Source organism: Cryptomeria japonica, chromosome 9 (genome assembly GCF_030272615.1).
Source record: "Cryptomeria japonica chromosome 9, Sugi_1.0, whole genome shotgun sequence".
Lineage (NCBI taxonomy): Eukaryota > Viridiplantae > Streptophyta > Pinopsida > Cupressales > Cupressaceae > Cryptomeria > Cryptomeria japonica.
The window spans coordinates 94,557,683-94,571,812 of record NC_081413.1 but is presented as its reverse complement, the minus strand read 5'-3'; the positions used below and the strand labels follow the sequence as shown (position 1 = coordinate 94,571,812).

The following is a 14,130-nucleotide window of genomic DNA, read 5'->3' as shown; positions in this document are numbered from 1 at the left end:
GAATATTCCATTTTGATTGATTGTGATGGAGTATATTCCCAAATTGCATCATCTGGACCAAGGTTCTAACTTTGGTCAACTCTTTTGAAATTATCTTTCCTTGATCATTTTCTTCCTTCCATGTACTTGTTTGGGAATTCACCTTCTTAGAATATCTTTCCTTGTCGACAATTCTGTCATTCTTGAAGTCTTTCACACTTGAACTAGATCCCAGGAACTTTGAATGTCTGGAATTGGAATTCTTCCTCCTTGTTCTTTCCTGACTGGGATTTTGGACTTCCGGAGGAAATTCAAGATAGTTGTAAATTCTTCTCATCTGTACTTGCTTGAATCTTGAGGTCTTCAAACTGGCATTCTCTAGAACTGGAATTCCTTTACGCTTTTCGAACTTCCTTGTAATGATGCCACCTTTTTGCCCGTTGACTTGCCAAATGCCATACTTTATCAAAGATATTACCTTAAGCATTAAACTCCATGCCTCATGTCATTTATCCACCTTGGGCGCATATGAGACAGGTGGAAGGATTTTTTTGTGCCTTAGCAAATTTCTAACATTCCATGACTTCACGAAGTTGGGTGCACTTGGAGCTTGGAGAAGGAATTTCTCCATACTTAGTCAAATTTTTTCATTTCCTTCTTGCTTAGGGAATTTCTCCATGCTTAGTCAAACTTTTGAGTTTGCATGCCTTAGAATGCTTGAGTGCATTTGGAGAGTGAAGTTAGGATTTTTCACCATTTTCACCTATTTGAAGATTCCATTCAAACATGGGTGCATTTTGAGGGATAGGAAGAATTTTTTCCACACTTACATTTTTCACACTTTCCAAGACTCCTAGCATGCTTGGGCGTATTCTAGACCCGGGAAGGATTTTTGGATTTTTGTAAAATTCCTCCTCTTCTTGGAATTTGCACCCAAGGAGGTCTTCCTGGCGCATTGGAGTGGCAGAGAAGGATTAGATGGCAACTAAGCATCAAACAACTCTTATCTAGAAGTAAGTGTCTCTTATCTCTCTCTCTTTGTTTTCAAATTCAATAAACCTGGACGTCACTATCTTGAGTTCATCTATGGAGACACATGGCGTAGTCTCATGCATGTACTCCATGGCTGTTGTATCCTTTTCACACTGGTTGAGAATCTTCTCCCATATTGGCTTGAGTACTTGAATCTTGTTCATGAAACCGATGAATAAGGAAATGTTATCCAAGTGACTTTTGAAGAAAGAACTCATGTCCATAAAAAGGTGTTCCTTAACCTTGCTCTTCAAATTAATATTATCTGTAGTTATCTCCTTATCTCCCATTTTTTAGCATGGACAATGCCTCCATTGAGCAGAGGATTTCCATCTGAATTTCTTTGAGTATCCTCCTTAGCTGTGCTGATTCTTCATTTGATTTCTCGAGGGCTTCCTTTCCTGATATCATTGTGCAGTGCCATTTGGAGAAGTCATATGCTTCTTTTCCCCTGATCACTCCTCCTTCCATCAATGTGTCTTGAGGAATCTCCATCGATGCTCCTAGGCATGGAATAGTCTTGTCTTGGTAGATATGAGTGTCTTCCCAAGCGTGATCAATATCTTAGATTAAACAGAGGATGGCCAAAATTCCATTATACATCTGCACTAAGTCTTCAATGAATGTATCCTGGATTAAACTGAGGATGGCCAAAATCCTGTTATAAATCTGCACTTAGTCTTCAATGAATGTATCCTGGATTAAACTGAGGATGGCCAAAATGCCAGGTAAGATCTTCGCCCAAGGATAGAAGAAGATGTTTAAGTTAATGATCATGTTAATGGTGAAGGGAAGATCAATTCAATGCGTTAAGTATGATAAGGGAGAGATCAAGGCAGATCATCAAAGTTTGAAGGCACAGTCAATGCTCCCCAAGAAACCCGATCATTCACAGTTAGTGCCTCTCAAGAACTCTGATCTATTTTAGTTGATGACCCCTGAAAAGTCCAAACTTTCCCAATCAGTGGGGTAGCAAAAGTTTGATCCTTTTTGTGTCTCAGTCAGTGCCCTCTCCAAAGTTCGAACTTTCCCAGTTAGTGCCCAAGTGAAAGTCCGAACTTTTTTGTGCTTATCAAAATCAGCAATGAGAGGTATATTTGAAGCGCTTGTGCTTAAGGAGGGGCTCACCTAGGAAGTAAACGTTTTAATTCAAATTTGAATTAAGGCTATAAGGTAGGCCTTTCGTCTTGAAATTTTCAATTGCAAATCATTAAATGAAAAAGAGTAAGTCAGTCTAAACTGATCAAGAGACACACCCTTTCATCTCTATAAAAATAGGATTGTTCATTTCATTTGATCAATCAGCAATTCTATGCTTCATGTACAGCGATCTTACACTATCAAGTGGCAGTGATACCATTCAAGCAAGGCGAATTCCTCCAAGACTCGGTGAATCCCCCATTTGCCAGGTAAATTATCATCCAAGGACAGCGAATTCATCATTACAAGCAACAATGTTGCATCCATTTAAGAGAGGCGAATTCAACTTCAGCAGTTAGAAAATTCATTATCGCAGATCAGCGATTCTACATTGTCACAAAGTGAAGTCATCATCAATAATCAGTGAAAACATCAGTATTTGACCTCACTATCACAGTGAAAGTTCATTGACACAAGGGCAACTTTGTCAAATTGAAGACAAATTTGAAGCTACCAGGCTGTTTAGAACTTGTTTGCAGGTCTGAATCAGAATATCGTGATCATTTTTGATTAAAATCAGACCTTTATATAATGCTGGTGCAGGTTGAGGTTTAAGATTCTTCAGAGTTTTCAGTCATAGGACACTTCTTTTATCATGTTTTGATCATCTAGCATGCTTAAATGCACAAGTCATTATGATTAGATGATTATTTTCAGATTTTTACAAGTCTAGGATTTATATTTATGCCCAGGTTTTTAGTAATTCATCAAGTTTTGAATGATTCTACAAGCTTTTAAGGAGGAATTACTAACCTAGATGCTTTTTTAGATATTGTAGACATTAATTTAATATCTAAACCCTAACTTAGATGCCTCTTTCAGGTAGAATATGGCAGCCCCGAAGGCAGGAACAGACTCAAGGCAAACTCTCATCAAGGAGGATTCAAGAGGAGTGATGCCTGAATCAAAGATTACAGCATTTTTGGGCAATGTAGGAGACACCAATCTTGGTCAAATTGACATGAAGAAGTTCCAAGGTCCCTTATACACATGCAAGCCATTTAGATTTTTAAAGAAGATGATTGAGAGCAGGATAGTAACTGCAATAGGTTTCCTTCCAGCCATTCAATTCAATGAATTGATAGTTGAATGTGTCAAACACTATGATGCTAGCACCAGACCAGTAGTGGCACCTGATGGTAGAGTACTTGCTTACCGTTCCGAGACAGCCATCGGCGAAGCCTTCCACATCCAGGATCACAAAGGCATGGTCTACAAAAGCAAAGAAGGAGCGCAAGCAATCTATGCTGACGATCCTAACAGATGCCTAAGCATAATCATCAACAAGTACTGGTATCAAAGAGCAAACTTGACCTATTAAAGGTACTTAGTAGGCTGACAAAATTGATTTCAAGGAGGAGTTTGGTGATTTGATCACTCTACTCAACCGAGTTACTGGAAGTCCTCAAGCATATCAATTTGAGAGTTGCATGTTCTATTTCATGGGAACAGTATCAATTGGAAGAGAAAAAATCAACTGGATGGGAATCATAAGCAATAATCTTGACATACAATTGAAAAGGCTTTAGTGCACTAAGACATTCTACATGAGTTCATACCTCATATATTCACACTTAGCCAAAGCTCATTATGCATGATTAATGTATAGAGGTCTAGTTGGAATGGGAGCTGGAGAGATGTGAGCATGCGAATCCTACACACAGCTACACTATCTTGGCAAAGCACATTACAGGAGGGTGAATGATGCTTTCACCGTGCACTCGACAAGAACATTGCAAGGCGGCATACATCAAAGACTATCCCTGCGAGTAAAAGAGTTAGTAAAGAAATTCGGTGCCTGGTATATCCAATTTCCCAAGTTCACATACATAAGAATTCAAGGATGCTCTTGTTCGCCCTACATGCTACTGTGCTATCCTACCGATAAGATAATATTGCTTGAGTTGGTGAGACAATTGACCACATGTGACAAAGTGCAAAAGAATAGACATAAGACAAGGATTGCTTTTCCCATCTCAGCTAGGCAATCATTGGAAGTGTGTCCATCCCTACAGGCAGCAAAGAAATTAGAAGAGTTGAGATCCCACTTCTTTATCCCATACTTCTCTAGAGAGAAATTTGATCCTTACGGTAGCATGAGAAGAGCTAATGGAAGAAGACACAAACACACGCTATAGTTGGAAGACTATTGGATGAATGCCCAAGATGATTTAGAGATAAGAAGAAAGATGTGCTCAAGGCTACCAATTGATATCTTTAGGATGTGCAAAGTTTTTGACATCCCAAATCAAGCACAAGATAGCAGAAAACGCCTCTAGCCAGTATACAAGCAAGAGAAAGACAAGAAGGTAGAGGTCAATCGGATTGATGTGGAAATTACCGATTTGAAAGACTTGATGAAGCCAGTCTTAGCATTCAGATGACAATGGGTAGACATCCAAATTCAAAAGTTGAAGAGCCAAAATGCACAACTGACTTTTGAATTGATGGGAGAGAGTATCATCCGATGAAGATACAAAAAGCACGAGCATGAGTGGAAGTGTCACCTAGTCAGTTCATTCAAGTGGTTCAAAGAGAAAAGAAAGTCATAAAGAAGGATCATCACACAAGAAGCATGAGTCAAATTCAGGCCGTCCTTCTACTAGTACTTCTATACATGATGTAGAGATGAATCAAGCCGTTGATAAGGAGAGTCAACCGCCTAGAGGAAGCATAGACCATGGAATGAATGAATCCATGGAGTCTACAGTCCAGAATAGCAGATGTGAAGAGACAGAAAAATGGAAACAACCCCAAGTACAAGAGAATTCAGTTTTACACGAGCAAGCTAATAGCAAGGTAGGTAAAGATCAACAACTCAAGGAGGTGCAAATAGGAGAAGAAAGATTTGCTATCCTAGCATGGCTGAAGGAGAGATTGGCAAAGGAAGTCATAGCGGTAGAAGAAGAGCCTGCAGATGATTTAGATAGTTTTCTAAACAAAGCTCAAGAGATAGTTCAAAAGAAGAAGGCCACTAAGATGTCAAAGATAACAAAGGATAGTATAGGATCTCGAGTGATAGAAATTGCCACTCCAAGAGTAGACAAGCTTTAAAATGAGATCACAACGGAAGATTATGATTTGGACACTATTGACTTAGGTCCTCCCACCATTGAGCAAGCAATGGAAGACCTGAATGATACTATGAAAACAATCCATGATATGTTAAAGCTAGAAGTAGAGAAGAACAAGAAACTAGAGAAAGAAGTGAGTGCATTGAGAAACTACTTGCAACAATTCAAGGAACAACTAAGGCAACATGATCCGTTAAGCACGCCTCTACCCCTGCTTCCTCCAGTCTTAGTTGATAATTTAGAGAAGATGAGAACTTCAGCTCACCTGATGGAGATTTGGATAAATAAGTCTTTCAAGAAGGCGGATGCAATTGTGAAAGAGCTAGTAAGAATATTTGATAAAGTCTCAAGTGTCCTTTAAAGAACTCAGATCCTCATGGCAACCTATGATGTTTTCACTTTCACTAGAGATCATACCATGACTGCAAGCAATTAAGAATTTACCTAAGTAGACTTTGGTGAATGGAGGAGTGTTGAAAGAAGGACAATCGCTTGATTTCTAGCAATGGTGTAACTTGCTCGGAATGAGGAAGGTCATCTTCAAGGATATCAATAGTGGTTGCACTCAAGTGGACAATGCAATAAACACGATACATGATAAGATTGTGTAGGAAGCCGAAATCATACTTGAGAAGGAGATGAATGAAGGAATTCATATAGATGCCGATCAACTAATTGAGAGAGTGAATGTCATTCTTTGGGACAGCCGGATCGCCTTCAGAGAAGCAACTGGAAGATATACACTTATTCATGGTACTTGTCACCAAGACTAAAGATTTCAGGCCAGAATGGGAGAAAACCTTTGCCTCTACCTTAGATGAGGTGAGCTTCATGGAAGATCAGTTGAAGAACGTACCTGCTGCTCCAATAATCAAGATTGAATTCATGGTGTCCAGATTTGTTGAATTTGCAACAAAAGAAAAAGATAAGGGAAACAAACTTCTAGAAGATACTTTGTTATGATCCAATGTGGCATCATTTTTCTCTTTGGAGGATTTTTCCTCAAAGTTTGTGCCAAATGGATGTCACATTCCCATTGGCTAATATTAAATAATTTGCAATAAGATTAGGTTTTTGTTATAATAAACCCTAATTAGGGTTTAGGTGGTATGATCTTGGCCCTTGATTCCGATTTAAACTTGGCCATTCATTGTATCTTGGAGCATTATATAAGACGCACTCATTTCATTTGTAAAGGATCGATTAGAAGAGTTTTGAAGAATTGTTGCTTTGGTGCTGCCAGAAATAATAGTCATTGAAGTGTTGGTGAATTATTGTGTTTTGGAGCATTTTCTTGTTTCTTCGTCCTTTCATGAGAGAACTTAATATAAAAAAGACGAAAAAAAAGATAGAATAGAATTTGCTTAAGTATTTAGATGAATGAAAGGCTCATGTGCATGATTGATAGTGGAGGTCTCATTGTTCATACTACTAATATTTCATTGGTGGTGAAGTATCTTGCGTATTGTTGATGTGTGTTTTATGCACATAACATTCAAAATAAAATACCAAAGTAATTTACCTTCTCTTGAACAAAATCACCTCAGATTCTAAGGGTAAGATCAACTAAAATGGTTCCAAGGTTTCTACAGTCAGGTCTTGATGAGTGGGTAACTCAATGGTCGATGTAAATTGCTGTTTTCACTTGGGGACTTGAACAATTGTTCAAATTAACTTCATTTATCATGGATGCGTGGAATGGGTGTGCTGATAACTTAGGATATGGCAATGTAGTTCTGGACTCAAGACTTACTTAAAAATGGCAAAAGGGAATAGGGTTTAGGAAATCTTTGCTAAGCCTAGGAATGTAGGAAATGATTAACAAATTCAGTGGAATCAAACTAGGCAAGGTCTCACCATCAAATCAAATAGATTTTGACACGAGCTTAGTGCAATCATCTAGGGTATACTTCATAGATTTTCAAACTATTACTATCAAGAATTGAGACCATCTAAGTTGATGCATAACAATGGATATGTAATAATCAAAGTTAAGTTTGCATAAATTTCCAGTTGACCACGCAAGGCGCACTTACAATCAACAAGAGGCTAGTGGTATGGATTCATAGATTCCACACAAATATACTCAATTCTTTCATTCAATCTAACAAACATGAAAGCAAATTCTAATCTAACTTGGAGGAATTGAGAACCTTGAATGCAAAACAACACTTGAAAAACAAAATCACCATCAAGTCGAACAATGATATTCAAAAGCTGCAGCATATACCAACAATTCTACAAAATCTCTCTCTTACAAATGAGAGGCAATAAGGTATATATAGTCTCATACAAAATGGATGGCTAAGATTAAAACTAAATCAAGGGCCAAGATCATGCCAACAAAACCCTAGAGTTGCCCTAATTAGGGTTTACATAAAAAATGGAGCCACCAACAGATGGCCCAATGGAAAGATACCTAGTCATCAAATGGGGAATCTTCTAGAAGATTCCTCCTTGTATCTCTCTCTCTCTCCTAGCATACTCCAAGAATCTAGCCAATACAGAATCTAACTCCTCCATGGAAATGCTGGGTAAGGTATCCTGTTGTAAATCAATCACGTCCAATGCATCCGAGCAAAGCATCCAAAGTGTTCTTCCAATCTGGCATAAGCTTCTGCAAATTATGAACATGAATCAACAAAGAGACCAAATCGTCTATCTGACTCTTCTTCAAAGAGTCCAACTGATTGAAATACATGAATTTCATTTTGTGTCTTAATTCTGCTAAGTGTAAACCACTGGCCTCACTGAAATCAACCCCCAATAACTCCTCAATTGAAGTAAGGATCTTCAATTGAATATCATGAATTGATCCTTCCATCTTTGCACAACTCAGTTGTGTGCTCTCGTAAGTTGATTTCTTCATGGCTAATGAACAATACCAGCCATGGAAATCGCATCTATCTCCATTGTGCACAACATTCTCCCTGACCAATGTGGACTTAGGAATCTTCTTCAAAGCTCTGAGGTGTGGTATAGTCTTCTCCTGAATAGGTCGGAATTCTTCCCAAACTCCCTCCAAATATTGTATTCCGAATATGAGCCCTGTTGTCCTGTCAAATGCTTGGACAAACTGAGTAAGGAAATCATCTGCCTGTCTCTTTGTATTTTCAATCCATTTCTCCACCTCCGAGAGTGTATCTCTCGTTGCCTCATAATGCGAATGTAGTCCACGATAAATTGCAATAGGGGAAATAAGGGTGGGATTCTCACGCCTTATCCCCGCAATGTACTCTATAAGTCTGATATTCTCTTCTTTGTACTTCTCTTTTTCTTCAATTTCTCTATCCAATCTCGCACTGATAGCCTTGAGGTTATCACCAACCTCCTGAAATTCCTGCTCTCTTGTAGTACAACCAAGGGCAATTGAAGTAATCTGGAAATCCATGGGAGTAGCAATGTCTGCCGTCACACCTGCAATAGGAACAACCACCTGCGCAATCCGCATTCCTGAGTCATCTCTAGCTATGTGTGACAAAATCTCAGCTCTCTTAGGCTCCTTCTCCTTATTGCTTCTAGCTAAGTAGTCATCAATGTCATCAATAGGATGTGCCTTTATCATTTTCTTACTTTTCTTCATACTCCTCATCAGCCAATCAAGAATAGCAAACATTTCCATACCATCATCGAGACACATCTCTCGATCAAGTCCTCTCAATGCCGAGATAACATCATCATCATCATCATCATTAGGATTATCCCTGGTCAAATCGTATACATTCTTTCCCAAACTAACCTCCAAAAGGACAGTAGGGGATCCTGGCTGATCATCATCCTCATTAGGTGGAGCAGATGTCGCTGTGGCATGTAAATCCTGAATATTCTCTGGTAAAATCACTGTGTTTGAACATTGCTTGGCCCCTTGTTTTGTTCTGGCACTTCAACTTCCTTGATTGATGAGACACTAAGGGGTGGTGAAGGAATGATAGGCGAAGGAATGATAGTCTTTTGCTTCTTCTATTTAACCCCCTCAATCTTCTTCTGTCTAGCCTTGACTTCTCCTGGTGTGTTCTTCCTTCTCTTGGGAGCTTGACTCTCCTCATCCGCATGAATCCTGATATCATTGATAGTCCTCTGATCATCTCTGGAAGCGGATTCTTCCTGTGTCATCTTTTCATAAGTGAAGGTAACACCCATATCAACTAATCCGTTCATCTGAATATCCACCCATGTCGGGAGAAACTCAAGACCTCTCTCATCAATACATTCAAATTTATTTCTTCTGGTTTTGACCAATTAGGCAATATAATTGCCTTCTTCATTTCATTTTCATATTGTGGGTGCGTATGATCCCTGTCATCCAACACTTGGTTAGGAATGAGGAAAAATCCACACTTCCTCATGAAATCCACTGACATCTTGGACCACATTCTTCTCTTTACTACCTGCTTGTCCATCAGGTTGGCCCAATAATCTTCTGTCTACCTTGTGGATGAACTTTTCTCCCCTGATCCTTCCAACTTTCTTATTTGGATCAAAGCTTTCTCTTCTCTTGTATGTTGCAAATCGATAGAATGCAAGTTCCTCACTTACTGAGCTAGCTGCTAAGGCGAACTGACAAACCTCCAATGTCTTCCCAACTGAAATAGGAAATGACATGCCCGTTTTGTGCTTTTCCTTCTGGATAGAATCAAACTCTAGAAGCTGTCTCACCACTTACAACAAGATCGCTTTGTCAGAAGGATACCTAGGAAGCATGTAGGGTTTGGATTGAAATCCATGAATCCTAAGGTATGTGAGAGTGGGAAACTGTATATACCACGATCCATATTTCTCTATCAACTCTGTTGCCTCCTTGGACAACCTCCCGTGGACTCCACCTTGCAACATTCACGTTATGTACATTGTGAATACATCATTCACTCTCTTATAATCTTCAATTCAATACATGTTTAGCTGTGGATAGAACTCATAACTCCTGAATTGTCCTTGTCCATTCCTGACTTCACCTCTGCATATCAATCCCTTGTATGTAACAAATCGCACAAGCAGGTACACCAAATAGGAAGTCATGGCGAATGATCTGGACCGCTCCACATTCCTCAGCGGAAAATCCAGATTGTCACTTATGATTCTAGACCAATTTATCAATGTTCCTTTTAGACAATCCTGGATGAAATAGAACATCCATCCATCATATATTGCACCCTGCGACATCCCCATCACTTGGTTAAGTAGGAATACTAAATCACTATATTCATCTTTGAAGTCTGTGCACACGAGTGTCTTGGGAGACTTGGAATGATGAGTCCTAGGCTCAATCATCCACTCCTTGTTTACTACAGTCTTGCACACATCCATCTTCTTCTTATGTTGGTCTTCATATTCATCCTTAGTTATATCTTTCATGTCCGCTCCTCGTGGAATTCCAAACACCTCAGCAATCACATCCTCAGCAAGGTAGGCAATGATGGCACCCTTGGGAGTCTTGATCATTTGGGAGAGAGGATCTAACATCGTGCACACTCCAGGATAAGCTCACTACACTATATGAATTGCGGAAATCTAGCGGCCTGATAAATGCCACTCTTCATAATGTTCACATAAGTTGGGGAAGGAATCTGGTTCCCAATTCCGAACATACGTTGTTGCATCTAGCTCATGTTCAGGAAATGCATGTTCGTGTCTGTAACCTCCTTCCATCTGGATGACATCTTGGATTCTGGATAGAATCCAGTCTCAACTATCTTCTGTTGTTCCCTCCTTTCCTTGAGTCTGGACTTCGACATTGTACCTGTACGAAGCTAGAAGTTAGAACTTTGGAAAATATTCTTGACAAAAATTCTGATTTCCTAATGATTTAAACAAATTTGGGTATGGAAATCAGGAAAATAATCTTCACTCTCAATAGATTTCAACAATTGAATGCAAAATGTGACAAGGTTAGGGTATAAAATCCTCATGAAAATCATTGAAATTAACAATTTTCAGACCAAAGACTGAAAACACCTCCTTATACTTAGGAAATTTATTCAAATTATGATGCAAAGGAGTATACCGGATCAAACAATGACCAAGGAAAGGTGTGAAAGGTTGTGTTTTCACACAAAACTATGTCTGAAGACACCTTCCGAAGTCAACAATGGCTGCTAGCAAATCTGAAGACAACCTGCAACTTCACAAATTAATTTCTAAAAACATGTTGCAGTCACCCAAATGTGCACAAATTTGATGAAAATCGATTTCAATGATGAAAACAATCATATCCGGGAATGTAAGTATGGCTGGTAAAAATAAAATTTTCAGAGGACAAGTTTGAAAATTAATTATTTCAGACTTGCTAGCACCTTGCAGAGTAGTAAAAAAATCCCTGAAAATGATAAAAAATGACAAAGGAATGAGCTTCAAGCAAAATCGCCAATGTGGGTAGGTGGCAGAAGATGATTTTTTTTTGAAGACAGCCCCCCTACAATGGAGTTTCAGACTTGCAACATTGTTCAAATGGTCTGAAAATGCACCAAAACTCCACAAAAACACCTCCAAATGCAAATTGCCTAAGTTGTGATTGGCTGGACAATGAAAATTGAAGTCTGAAAATTAATTACCAGCCAACAATGGAGGTAACACAAGCTCAACAATGGCGAAATATCAGACCTGAAAACAATTACCAGCAGTCCTCCAATAATGGCGCCACAAATGGTGAAGAGAATCACCAAAAATGGAGGTGAAAATCCGCCAAAACAAAAATCGCTAAAGTCTGAAAATGAAGCTTTAATGGCACTCAAATGGCAGCCAAAACAAATCGCCTTGGCTGGGAATGGAGGAAAAATAACAAGAAAATCGACTTGCAGCTCAATGGTGTCAACTTGACACTTCACCAAAAATCGTTTGCTGGAAGAAAAATCGCCCTTTGCAATCACACACTAGGCAAATATAATAATATAATAATGCTGGGATCTCTCCTTTTAAACTTGTTTTCACCATCAACTTCCACCACACAAGCAATGTGGGATAAAAAACTTGTTCTTATACTTGCCTCGCAAAAAAATCAATTTGCTTCTAGAAGGTAAAACCATTAAATGTTTATTGCAAATCATAAAAACAATTAAATTTGGGGCTCATTTCATTTAAAATATTTCAAAATTTAGATCCAAAATGACCAATGGGGAAAATCGATTTAACTTGGGATAAAAATCCCAACAAAAATCATTAAAAATCATTAAACGTCCCCTTGTAGGGATAAAAATCCCTATCAAAAATTCATCAACTTGCACAAAAATGGGTCCAGGGGAAAATCGATTTGGGTCTAGAATCAAAATTTCAACTTAAACTTCATTACTTGGCACAAAAATCCTCTTGGGGGAAAATCGACCCCTGTCTGGACATTCATTCGGACACAAAAATCATCAAAGTCACTCTCAGTGGAAATTCGCCTAGGGTTTGGAATAAACATCTGCATAAAAATCCACAAAATCTCGTCACAAAAGGTCGTGGTGGAAAATCGATCCATGTCAGGAATCATCACAAAAGTCATCCACAACCTTATCCATACTCCTAGTGGAAAAATGAAGGCAATCAGGAAAAAATCCCAACATAGTCAAAATTAATCATCTTGGTGGAAAATCGATCCTTGTATGGATTCTGAATGGGGGGAAAAACAAGGCATGTCTGGATTCCAAGGGAAATCTATGTCCAGTCTGGATTTTGAGTGGGAGAAAATCATGGGTAGTCAGGAATATGAGGGGAAAATCAAGTGTGGAATTTTGACCTTTTAACCCTTAGAATATGGATTTTCATTCGAAAAATGATGATTTTTCCACTCAAAATCACTAGGAAACTTCTAAACTCAATAAAACTCATATGGACTTAAGCAAATTCACCAAAAATTTGAGTGAAACAAAAGGAAACCTATCAGTATAAAGTGCAGAATCAACTTGAATAACTTCCTAGGAGTGAGAAAACAACTCCAAAAGGTCCCGAAACACCGTAGCACTTTAAAATCACCGACGTGGATGTTCAAAAACACGTTAACGCTTAAAAGGTCTACACTTAGACAAAATTAGGATCATTTGAAAATTTTAACTTTATGCGCTTGATCCTATAACTTCAAAAAAACCCTAAACGACAATAAGCATGATCAAAATTCCAAGACTTGGGCATGGGAAACTTCAAAATTGCCCACTATGTTGCCAAAACCCTAAACTAACCAACGTGGAAAGCAGAAAAAGTGGGGGTCCTCGTTTGCAATGGGGCGATGTGTGAAAAAGGTCACAACATTTGGCGACTCCACGGAGGAAATGTTCCTGAACATTTCAAGAACAAAGCTCAATCCAACTCTTAAAATCTTCAATTAATCCTTGCATAACATAGCAAAAAGTTAGAAAACACATTTGAAAGGATGGATTCCAAGAATTGTATCAAGTTACTTAGTCACTGATTATCCAAGTGTGTGCAATTGCATTCATTACCTTCACGAGACTATTGTAAAGTCAAAGGATCCAGTGGGACTAGCTACGTGAGTTGTCCATACTCCAAAAGCAACCTGGATAGAGCCTTGCTGCCAGTCAGACGTCTATAGCCCCGACAAGGTTATCGCTGTAAAGGGGAAAATTTGATTTGGCAATTTGCAACCTAGGAGGAGATATCACCAAATTAATTTTCGCTTTGATGGAAGATGTCCTTTACATTCAAAAGAGGGGAGGAATCCACTAGATTCAATCACAAATCAGATAAGGATTGAATGCTAAGTGGATTGCTTGATTATGATGTGTTTTTCCCTCTTTTGTAAGTTGAAATGCTGATTTAGGGTAAAGTGCTGAAATTGAAGACAAAACTAAGAAAATACTGAGCTACAGGTTTGGGATTCAGTTGTGCACTTGGATCTAATAAATATAAGCTGATT

At 38.7% G+C, this 14,130-nt stretch overlaps 1 protein-coding gene across 1 annotated transcript in view; it reads left to right on the top strand.

Moving 5' to 3' along the window:
• LOC131077920 (ADP-ribosylation factor 1) overlaps window positions 1–14,130 on the top strand; it is a 72,318-nt gene that overhangs the window by 7,169 nt on the left and 51,019 nt on the right. The gene's annotated exons all lie outside the window — the stretch shown is intronic.